The 10,635-nt window shown below is 39.3% G+C and overlaps 1 pseudogene; it reads left to right on the top strand.

Annotated features, from left to right (window-relative positions):
• Positions 1-2,693: 2,693 nt before the first annotated feature.
• LOC118675540 overlaps positions 2,694-10,635 on the top strand; it is a 130,242-nt pseudogene continuing 122,300 nt past the window's right edge.

The raw sequence follows: 10,635 nt of genomic DNA, 5'->3' as shown, positions 1-10,635 counted from the left end.
AAAACATGTTTTTGTGATGATTCCTTTCAGTGGTTCTCAACCTTCTGGCTCTTTAAATACAGCTCCTCATGTTGTGACCCAACCATAAAATTATTTTCGTTGCTACTTCATAACTGTAATGTTGTTACTGTTATGAATTGTAATGTAAATATCTGATATGCAGGATGGTCTTAGGCGACCCCTATGAAAGGGTCGTTCGACCCCCGGTTGATTAGGCCTTCTTAGTCAACTGTTTTCTCATTTTTAAATCATTGGATTTTATCGAGAAATGATAAAATGTTGTTTTCTGTTAAGTTTTTCTCTTAAGACACCCCATTGAGGATGTTCTTTTAGCCAGTAAGTGAGAAGTCAGCAGGTCAGTGATGCTCTGAGCAACACCAGCTGTAAGTGGCAATAGAGCAGCTAGCAAGCTCTTGAGATTTCCTGTGCTGGGAAGGAGTTGTTTATAATTGGAGAAACAAGCCCAGACCATTCTCAGCCGTTACAAAATTGATGATGGCTGCAGCATATGGTGGCACTTTCTTCCTCAAGTAACTTCTGGGTTAATCTCCTCCCCCCTTGAGGACCGTAACCAAGTCCTGAGAAGGTTAAGTGTGCACGCATTTTGCGTTCCGCCTAATCCTTAATCTCTCTTAGTCCAACACTCCTAGAAGATGTAGAGTTTCCAATACTGCTTTTTCTGTGCCAGCCTTTGTGAGGCCAACAGGAGGTCTAACTAAGTCTCGAAACAGATGATGCAGGAGATGACTAAGAGGAGGGTTTAAAACTGGGAAGGATATTAAATTGTATTCTCTTGTTATGACTTTTCCGATGACCCAGGAAGTTTCCTATGGCTTTTCTTAAAGTTCTAAATTCCCTCTCAATTCTAGAAAACACTATCTTGGCATTCTGAGTCAGGAAGGAACTGTATCTTTCTCTTAATGAGCCAGGACTTCATTCTCTGTGAATGTGAACTATTCTTTTCACATCTGGGACTCATCTGTTCAACCACAAAATGTCGGTTCAGAAAGAAAGAATTTAGTAAGAAAGTGTTATTCAAGGCCAACCTATTCTGTCTGAGTTGGCTGGGAATTTGGTTATAAGAGATCGAAAATGACTGAGAATCAGGTGAAAACTACTGATAGCTACAGAGTGAAAATGGAAGCACACAGCTCCCGACCTTCATTGCTAACCCCTCAACTTAATTTGATTCCTTCTCGTTTCAGAGCCCCACCCGAGGATCTTGTATTAATCTAAGCACTCTGCCCTTAGAAATTCCATTTTGTTTCTCTAAGTTACAGACCCAAGGCTCGGGGAAGAAGAAGAGAAGAGGATGTTCTCAGGGATGATGGCAAACTCCCAAAGTATCCTTGTTTGAAAATTGTGTTCAAACTCCAGTCAGAGCTTTTAGAAATTAAATTGTCACTATGTGTGACATTATTCATATGAAGTAATGCATTTTGGGTTTTCAAAGTACTTTCTTTCATCAGAGCTTTGAAAAAAATACAAATTGATTCCTAAATTGCTTTTGTAAAAATCTGCTGGTTGTGCTAATTTATCTAGATTGCTTTGGATTTTATTACCTATTGACAGTTATGAGTAATATGTGTTTGCTGAATTTTTTTCTTATTATTCAATTGGTAAAAAAACAACAATACCCAGACAAACAACAACAACAAAAAAAACTTAGGTAAACTCATTATTTTTCTCATAAAACATCACTGAACTTGTACATACTTGTACTCAAATTGGTTTTTCTTCTAAGTAGCAACTATACACTTAGACTATTCATTTCAGCAGCTAAACCCCCCAAATAGGTATCTATTGTTACATACAAACAGTTTGAATCTACTAATGAGGGCAAATTAGAGGATAATCGAACTTTCCTCTCCCTGTGTCTTTCTGTCTTTAAATTGTAGGCTGATGGTATTTTGCAGACTAATAGAATGGGCAGCCTTCCTGAGCCTCATACTCTTTTTATTATGCTACTGCTACTGTCCATTTTCTTGTCCATGTTGGGATTTAGAAACTCAAGGAGTGGAACAGAGCTTGTTTCACATGCTAAGAGAGGCTAATTTAACATGACTAGGTAGAGCTTGGATGGTTCTGAAGAAAATATTCAACATGGAGTGGGAGAAGGAGACTTGGCTAGGTAACCCTTAGAATTTGTGTATTCTCTCTGTTAAAGATAGATTTCTCCCTAAAAGTAAAGGTGCTAGACTTTTCTATTACTATGTTCCATATTATGTTCTGACATATTTTTCCTCCTTTCTTTTATGAACCCTGTGGAGTATATAGTTTGCTTTACCTCATTTCTTTGAGAAACGGAGGCCTGGAAAATTTCCTTAAGGGGGAAAATGGCATAAAAGAAAAATCATGGTCTTTGGAGTCAGATAGCCTATCATTCAATTTCTGCTGCACCTTTTCTAATTCTTACTTTGCCATGTTATGGGAAATACTGGAGTTTTACTTTACCTCGCTTATTTATGGAGTGATAGTAACCAAAGAGTTAAACTGATTGAGTTCAGGATTCACTCATTCACCGAACTCTCATTGAAATTCTACAATGTGCTGCATGTTATTAAGATGTTGAACATACAAAGCTAAATAAGATGATGCCCTTGTTCTCCAAGGGGTTTTGATCCAATGGAGAAGACAGGAAAGGCAACAGAAAATCACAAGACAATGGAATAAGGACTGTGGTATGTAAGGCGATGACAGGAGTTCAGGAAGAGATCCTGGAACTAGTGGAAATTAAGCTGAGTCTTGAAAGAAAGGCCATGTTAATTAAATCAAATGACAGGTGAGGTTAGGGCAACAATATTTAGGGAACAAATGAGTAATGATAGATGATCATAAAGGGAACTCAGGGAATTATAAACATACATTATGGATGAGAGCACAGAATTTGGGGGCGTGGCTAGAGAGATAGTGGGTGGAGTAAGGGGTAGGAGAGGTTTAAGGGGCTGATTCAGCATCTGAATGTAGATTTTCTGATTTCAAATCTTTTTTATCAAAATCCCCTCCAAGATCAGCACATATGTGTGTGTTTGCGTGTGTCTGTTTGTTTGCTTGTGTGTGTATAGTCATATGTTGAAATGAGTCCTTCACATTTACTACTCTAGAGATGGGCTTTTCTTTACAGCTCACATGTGGGTACACATTATTATACTGCTCTAATGGAACCAAAATGTCAACATACTTTGAGAGAAGCCTTTAGCTATATTTTTACTTATTATTATCTTTACAAAAAAAGAACAATTCAAGCCATTAAAAGCTGTTTATAAAATATCCAAGCTTTAAAAAGTCGTCTTTGATGAGATAGAGTACACGCAAAGAATGAAAGCAAAGCAAACTTGAGCAGCATATACTTATCATTTGATCTGAAGTGAGAACCAACCATCCTAATGGACTTAAAAACTATAAATATTTCTCCAGAGAATGGCAATATGTAGAGAGAATTCTGCAAATAGGCTATTTTTGCATTCAATTTTTATAAATTTAGATTCCTAGATAGGTGGATAATGGATAAATAGATAATTTATCTACATAGGGAAATAGCTATTACATTTTTCTTTTAAAACACAACCAATATGTGTAAACATAAGACCTGGATTCTGTGTAAAATGTAAATTTTCTGGCCCAGAATGTCACTCTCTTAATGAAAATAGATAACATTGTGTATTTGAAGTGAGATACTGTTTTTCTAATCTTCCAACCCCAGCCATTTGATTGCAGAAGGCACAATGAAAACATTTAAAAATGAAAAAAAATACACAAAACAAAAATAACCTAGCCCATAACTAAGAGCTAACAGATTCAAATATTTATAATAAATTATAAGAGTGTGATTTGGAAAAAATAGCCTAGAGTTCATATACATTTTAACCTTGTTCTGGCAAACATATGACACTGATATCTCTCTTTTAATGGCTACAATACATTTTTATAAAATATGGTTTATGATTAAATGTTTTTAAAGCAAAATTCTGTTTCCTGTTGCTTGTCTTGTAAACTAGGGGAATATTTCCATAGTCTGAATTAAAAGTATTTTATAAAAATATATTTTATTGATTTTTTACAGTGAGGAGGGAGAAGGGGAGTGATAGAGAGTTAGAAACCTCAATCAGCTGCCTCCTACACACCTCCTACTGGGGATGTGCCCGCAGCCAAGGTACATGCCCTTGACCAGAATCAAACCTGGGACCTTTCAGTCCACAGGTCGATGCTCTATCCACTGAGCCAAATCGGTTAGGGCTAAAAGTATTTTTAATGGGGATACTGGAGGAGATAAGAAAGAGGTCAGTCATTCCCATGGCTCCTGGAAACGTTATCACAGTATTTTTACTTGCCATAATGTTGTATTTGCTAAGAAGTAGAAGGTAGAGGTTAATGGACTCCTCTTTTGTACTGCTTTGTTTAGTTTTGTTTAACTTTTATTCCTCAAGATCTTAACAGTTTCTCCCATGCTTATATATATTATTTTGCACTCATAACTCTGGAAGCCACAGAGCCCTCTTAACTTGGTTGTAAGGAATGGTATAGGAGCTGCACTTTCCATGTCTAACGCAGCTGAAGAACTGCCAATTATATGGACAATTCTATGGCCTAGAATATATATCTAAAATAAAATATGACTCTATATTCCCCTCCAGGTCATTCTCCAGGTTTGTCTCCTTTTTCTATGTCCCAGGAGGCTGATGTGAAGGGACTGTGAAACTAAGTCTCTTTTCCTCTGGCTTTTCAGTGAGGCTCAGCCAGTGGTAGACCCCAGTAGGGAACCAGAGGACAGGAACAAAGAAAAAATAGAGTACTTGTTCACTTGATTCTCACTCCCATTGGTTCATTGATTGGCAGTGTCTGGGTTCCTCTCTTAATGGCCAGTTTATTCATTCAGGACAACCTTCCATACAGGTCTCACCCTACTTCCTAACATTCCCCTTTCTTGTCATTTCAATCCTGATGATGATAGGAGGCTCAGGAATGCCTGCTTCACCCTCTTCGATTGGTTTCTCTAAACCCTGCCCACCCTTCATGTCTTCATTAAACCTCTCTTAAATCACATCTTTTGCATGTGCCATCTATTTCTTGCCAGAATTCTGACCAACACAACTTCCTATGGCCAAAAATAAAGAACACAGTCGGGAAACTATCAAATTTTGGCATTGAATAAGCTGAAATTTGTTTCCCTGCATCACATTATACTGCATAGAACAAACACATCCTATATAATAAAAAGCCAATATGCAAATCGACTGAACAGAAGAAAGACTGGTCTCTATGATGTGCACTGACCACCAGGGGGCAGACACTAAATGCAGGAGCTTCCCCCTGGTGGTTAGTGTGCTCCCACAGGGGGAGCACTGCTCAGCCAGAAGCCCTGAGCAGGGCTCATGGCTGGCAAGAGCAGAAGCAGTGGCGGAAGCCTTGCCCGCCTATGCTGCAGGTGGATGGTAAGGAGCGAGGGGTCCAGGACTGCCAGACCCCCGGACTGTGAGAGCGATGTCTGACCGCCAGCTGAGGCCTGATCCTGCCTAAGCCAGCAGGTGGACATCTCCCAAGGGGTCCCAGACTGCGAGAGGGCACAGGCTTGGCGGAGGAATCTCGTGCACTGGGCCTCTAGTGTGAATATAAAATGCATGATTTCTGAAAAAAAAAAAAAAAAAAAAGAGGTCCAGTTAGAAATTTTAAAGTTTTAGTATTTAACTATGTTTAGCTTTTGCAATACATTAATAACATGTAAATGGTACCAATTTGTACTGAAAAGTGTACTGGTTTTCCTTTGTCCTAGAAAGCCAGCTTTCTATTCTTAATATGCTAATGTTTTCATGCAAAGAGATATACAAAATATGGAAGCCAACACCAGATGACTCCAAAGCCACAGTATTGATCATTTTAGAGGCTCTTCAATCTCTCCTTCAGAATACTCTGATTATGGGAAAACCCTGCCCTCCCATCAATGGGCCTGTACTTAAAAGGTAAGCTTCACTTACCACGAACTCCATTAATGCAATTTGGGGGGTTTGTTTTGTTTCATTTCATGGCTCATTTCCTGCTCCATACTGCCTCGGTCTCCAGTGCTGCTTTCTACCCTGAGTTAGAAATGAATTTTTAAAAATAAGCACTTGTACTTTGAACCATAAAACAAAATCTGAGGCTGAAATCAAAGAAGGAAGGTGAATTACTTTTAGTGCTCTGCAAAGAAACTTTCACTTGGCCATTTCCTGTTGTTTTGAAACTCTGAAAATCAATACGGAAACATATCAAATTCTGAAGGCAGGTCATCTGTGCACAAGGTGTTTTTAACAGTTGGCTTTGAAGGGGATACTTATGCCCCCTTGACATGAATCTACAGTTCTTTGCACTAAGTGTCCCCATGAAACTACACTTTTGCTTGGGCTATCCATCTCAATGGTTATTACTTTTTACTGTTCCAGGCTCCCATCTTCTATTATAGATTCACTGATAGATCAATATAACAGAGGCAAGATGATAAAAGTCAGTTAGCTGCACATGTCTATTATGAACGTGAAAATTCACACACATTTCTCCTGACAGAAGCCAGGCGCGTAACTGAGTCGTTACATGTCTGGGTGGTTTTCTAGTCTTTTCTCTACAAACTCACATTTCTGAACATCTTTCTTAATTTTGAGGTGCTCGTGGCCTGTCAGAGACTTAGGAGTGAGTGGTTCCCTAGGGGAGAGAGTGATTTTAAAATACAATCTTTATTTTTGAAAGGAGAGAACAAAACACATTTGCTGCTACAGAGGCAGTAAAAGGGAGTGCTGACATGCTCGGTTTCTAAACCACAGGCAAGTGGACTGTAAAACGAAGTGATGGCTCAAAGTCAGGGGAAAACCTTTGTAGTCCTCTAGTGGGTCGTGAGAATGAGGAAACTGGCCTCGGGTTGGTTGGGAACCTCGAGTTCTTTCTGGGGTTGATTACTTCAGCTATTAATCATCAAACATTGTGAGAAAGAAGTAGAAATCTTCCCAACATTTAAGCCACTGTCCACAAGATGATTTATAATACCAACTAGCATTAGTAGGGAGAGAGTGCTGAAGTCACACCGTGAAGAATGGAGAAATGGGCAGCAAAAGAGGCTGAGATCCAAATGGCTTCATATTTTACAATTTTAACTCTTCTTGTGAGTTATCAATAGGTTATTGACAAGAGATATGAAACTTGAAAAGTCCACCAAGGGTCACTAGAAATTCAATTTAAATGTAGGCCTTTTACATCACCAATTTATTTATTCAATACATGGGTTGAATAAACACATATTGCGTTCTTACTGTACATCAGACACTTTGCAAAGTGTCAGATTTGACAGTGGTTGTTTTCCAGCCATCAATTAAGTTATGATTCAGTGGCAGAGACAGACAGGTATGAAAAAGACACACAGACATGCCCATACATTATTTTCATAAAGACTTTTCTAAAATCAAGAATCCATAGACTTTTATGGATCCAGAGAGCATATTACAACAGATATCTATGGGGAGAGAAAGTGGCTGGAAAGCATGGTGACAAGGAAATGAATGAGTGGATGAATGAATGAATGAATGACAGTTTAAAAAGGCGTTGTGTGGGCTAGTAATACTTTGCTATAAACTGAGTTTGGGAAAAAAAGTAGAAATTATAATGCTGCGTTGTGTGTGCACACATCGCTTCTAGAAACACAGAAGGGGATGTTCAGCTGAGAGGTGGTTAGGAAAGTCCTCCTGCAGAGGTAGTGCTAAAGGAATTTCCAGAGGATGAGCAGGGGCTTATGAGGTGAAGAGAGGTCAATGAAGATATATCTGCACCTATATAAATATTGATATGTATATATCTATTTTTTATTGTGGTAAAACATGCATGAGATCTACCTTCTTAATACATTTTAAAGTGTGCAATTCAGTCCTGTCAATATAAACAGCAGATCACTTGGACTTTTCATCTTGCATGACCGAACTTTTATACCCATTGAACACCAACTCCCCATCCCCACCGGATATATTTGTGGATTGCCATTTTTTATTTCTGCCCCTCTACCACTCACAAGAACTAGGGAGCACGTATTGAAAGGCATGAGAGAGAGAGCAGCAAGTAGGTTACCACAACAAAGAGGAGAGCTAGCAATATTTCACGTGATTGTCAGATCATAAAGGACTTTTACAAATTACATTAAGATTTGATTTTCTCAGCAGCAAAAGGAAGCCAATGATATTTGTTGGGGGTGGGTGGGGCAGAGGGTGTTGATGGTCAAGATATCCACTTCACAACCATCACTCCTGAGTCAGTTAGGAGGGTGGACAAGAGGAGTGAAAAACCAGAAACCATTGAACCACTTTGGAGAAAGGGATAAATGGGACAAATGAAGGTCTGAGTAAAGGTAGTTATCTCTGTGGGTTTGAGGGAGGAGGCCATATGAAAGGCTGCCAGGGGAGAAGGAATGCCCAGGGCACAGGACATGTGACAGGTTGTAGACTGTCTATTTTCTCAGTTTCATGAGACAAAATGTGCTAAACCTCAAACCTGCTGCTGGAGGAGGGGGAGTGACCATTAATTCAGGAGCAGCTCTGGACCTGCCAACCTGGTGGCAGTTTACTCAGGACAGTTGGCCTCCATGTGCAAAGCCTAAGAAATGATGAGCCATACATATCCTTTCCTTTTCACAGATCAGTTTTAAGAGCAAGTGAAGCATGAGTATCACAGAACATGAGATATAAGGAAAGGCAGAGCTAAAGCTCTGTGAAAATTGGCATCTAGTACTGAATGTGGAAATGTCTCTATTACTTCATTTTTAAAAGATGTCAAATATGTAAATAAGCATGTACTTCTAAAGAAACAATATGAAAAGTTTATTTGAGAGGGATAGAAAAAGAGGCTAAAATAGAAAGCAAGCTATGCTTTGGTCAGAGGTGAGATAGTGTTTATAAATTTTTTAAACAGTTTTATTAAGATACTAGAGGCTCAGTGCAAGAATTCTCGGCCTGGCCTGCAGGGATTGGGCAAAAACTGGCTCTCTGACAACCCCTGAGGGGTCCAGGGGACAGTTCTCAGGTGATGCACCCCAGAATCTGGCTCCCTCCTCTCTGGTTCCCAGTGCATCATCTGAGAACCGCAGCTGCCAAGTCACCACAGCTCGGTAGCTCCTTCATTGAGTGTCTGCCCCCTGGTGGTCAGTGTGCATCATAGCTACCAGTCGACCAGTTGCTTAGGCTTTTATATATATTGATAATTCACATACAACAAAAATCAGCCATTTAAAGTTTACAATCAAATGGGTTTTAGTATATTCATAGAATTACGTGCAAACAATGCCACAACCTAATTTTACATTTTTATTGCCCCTGAAGAAACCTCTATTTCTCATTAGCATTACGTCCCATGCCTCCCCCCCAAAAAAAAAAAAAAAATCCCTCCCACCACACCTACCCCAGATCTAAGTACCCTCTAGATTTGCCCATTGTGGGCATTTTTATAAATGGAATTGTACAATATGTGGTCTCTTGTGACTGACTTCTTTTCCTTAGTATAATGTTTACAAGACTCATGTTGTCACATATATCAGTACTGAATTCCTATTGATGGTTAAATAATATTCCATTGTATGGATATGCCAAATTTTGTTTTTCAGTTATTAGTTGATATCCATTTGAATTGTGTCCATTTTTTGGTCATTTGTGTGCTTCTCTTATAAACATTTGAGTACTTTTGAAAACTGAACCTAGGTTTTCATTTCTTTTAGTAATATAACAAGAAGTGGAATTGCTATCATTTAAATTTCAGTGAACTACTCAATTGTTTTCCAAAGTGGCTGCATCATTTTACATACCTATTGGCAATGTATAAGGGCTCCAATTTGTCTACATCCTCTCTGTTGCTTATGTTTGATTATAGTCATCCTAGTGGGTTTAAAGTGGTATCTGATTGTTTTGTTGTGCATATTCCTATATGTTTATACTTTAAATCTGGAGAGTCAATAATCTCTTTTCTATTATTTATCCAATATAATAAAAGCCTAATATGCTAAGTATCTGGTCATCCGCTCGTCTGTTCAACCAATCAAAGCGTAATATGCTAATGATATGCAAAGGCCGCTCAACTGCTTGCTATGATGTGCACTGACCACCAGGGGGAAAACACTCCGACCAGTAGGTTAGCTTACTGCTGGGGTCTGGCCAATCAGGACTGAGTGAGATGGGCCAGACACTCCCTGGAGCCTTCCTGCAGTCCCTCCCCAGTTGGCTAACCTCCTATGTCCCTCCCCAGCTCCGATCATGCTCCAGTGGTGTCCCTTGGCCTGGCCTGTGCTTTCTCGCAATATGGGATCCCTCAGGAGATGTTGGAGAGCTGGTTTCAACCCAATCCTGTAGGCCAGGCTGAGGGACCCCACTGGTGCACAAATTTGTGCACTAGGCTTCTAGTCTAGTATATTTCTCTTGCATATATTTAATCTTGTAGAACTTTGAGAAAACTCACGTCATATATCAATGCAATGACACTGCTTAACAAATAGAAAAATATATAAATAAATCAGGGACTTGAAACTTTAAGCATCTATTAGTCTGTGAATCTGTGATTATGTTGGGCTCAGCTAGGTGGCTCTGGTCTGAGCTTACTCAACTGTCTGTGGTTGGCTGATTGTTGGCTGATCTAGGCTGGCCT

This window comes from Myotis myotis, unplaced genomic scaffold, assembly GCF_014108235.1.
Source record: "Myotis myotis isolate mMyoMyo1 unplaced genomic scaffold, mMyoMyo1.p scaffold_m19_p_2, whole genome shotgun sequence".
In the NCBI taxonomy this organism is placed as follows: Eukaryota; Metazoa; Chordata; class Mammalia; order Chiroptera; family Vespertilionidae; genus Myotis; species Myotis myotis.
Note: the sequence above shows the minus strand (reverse complement) of the source record. Positions and strands in the feature narration are given on the sequence as shown.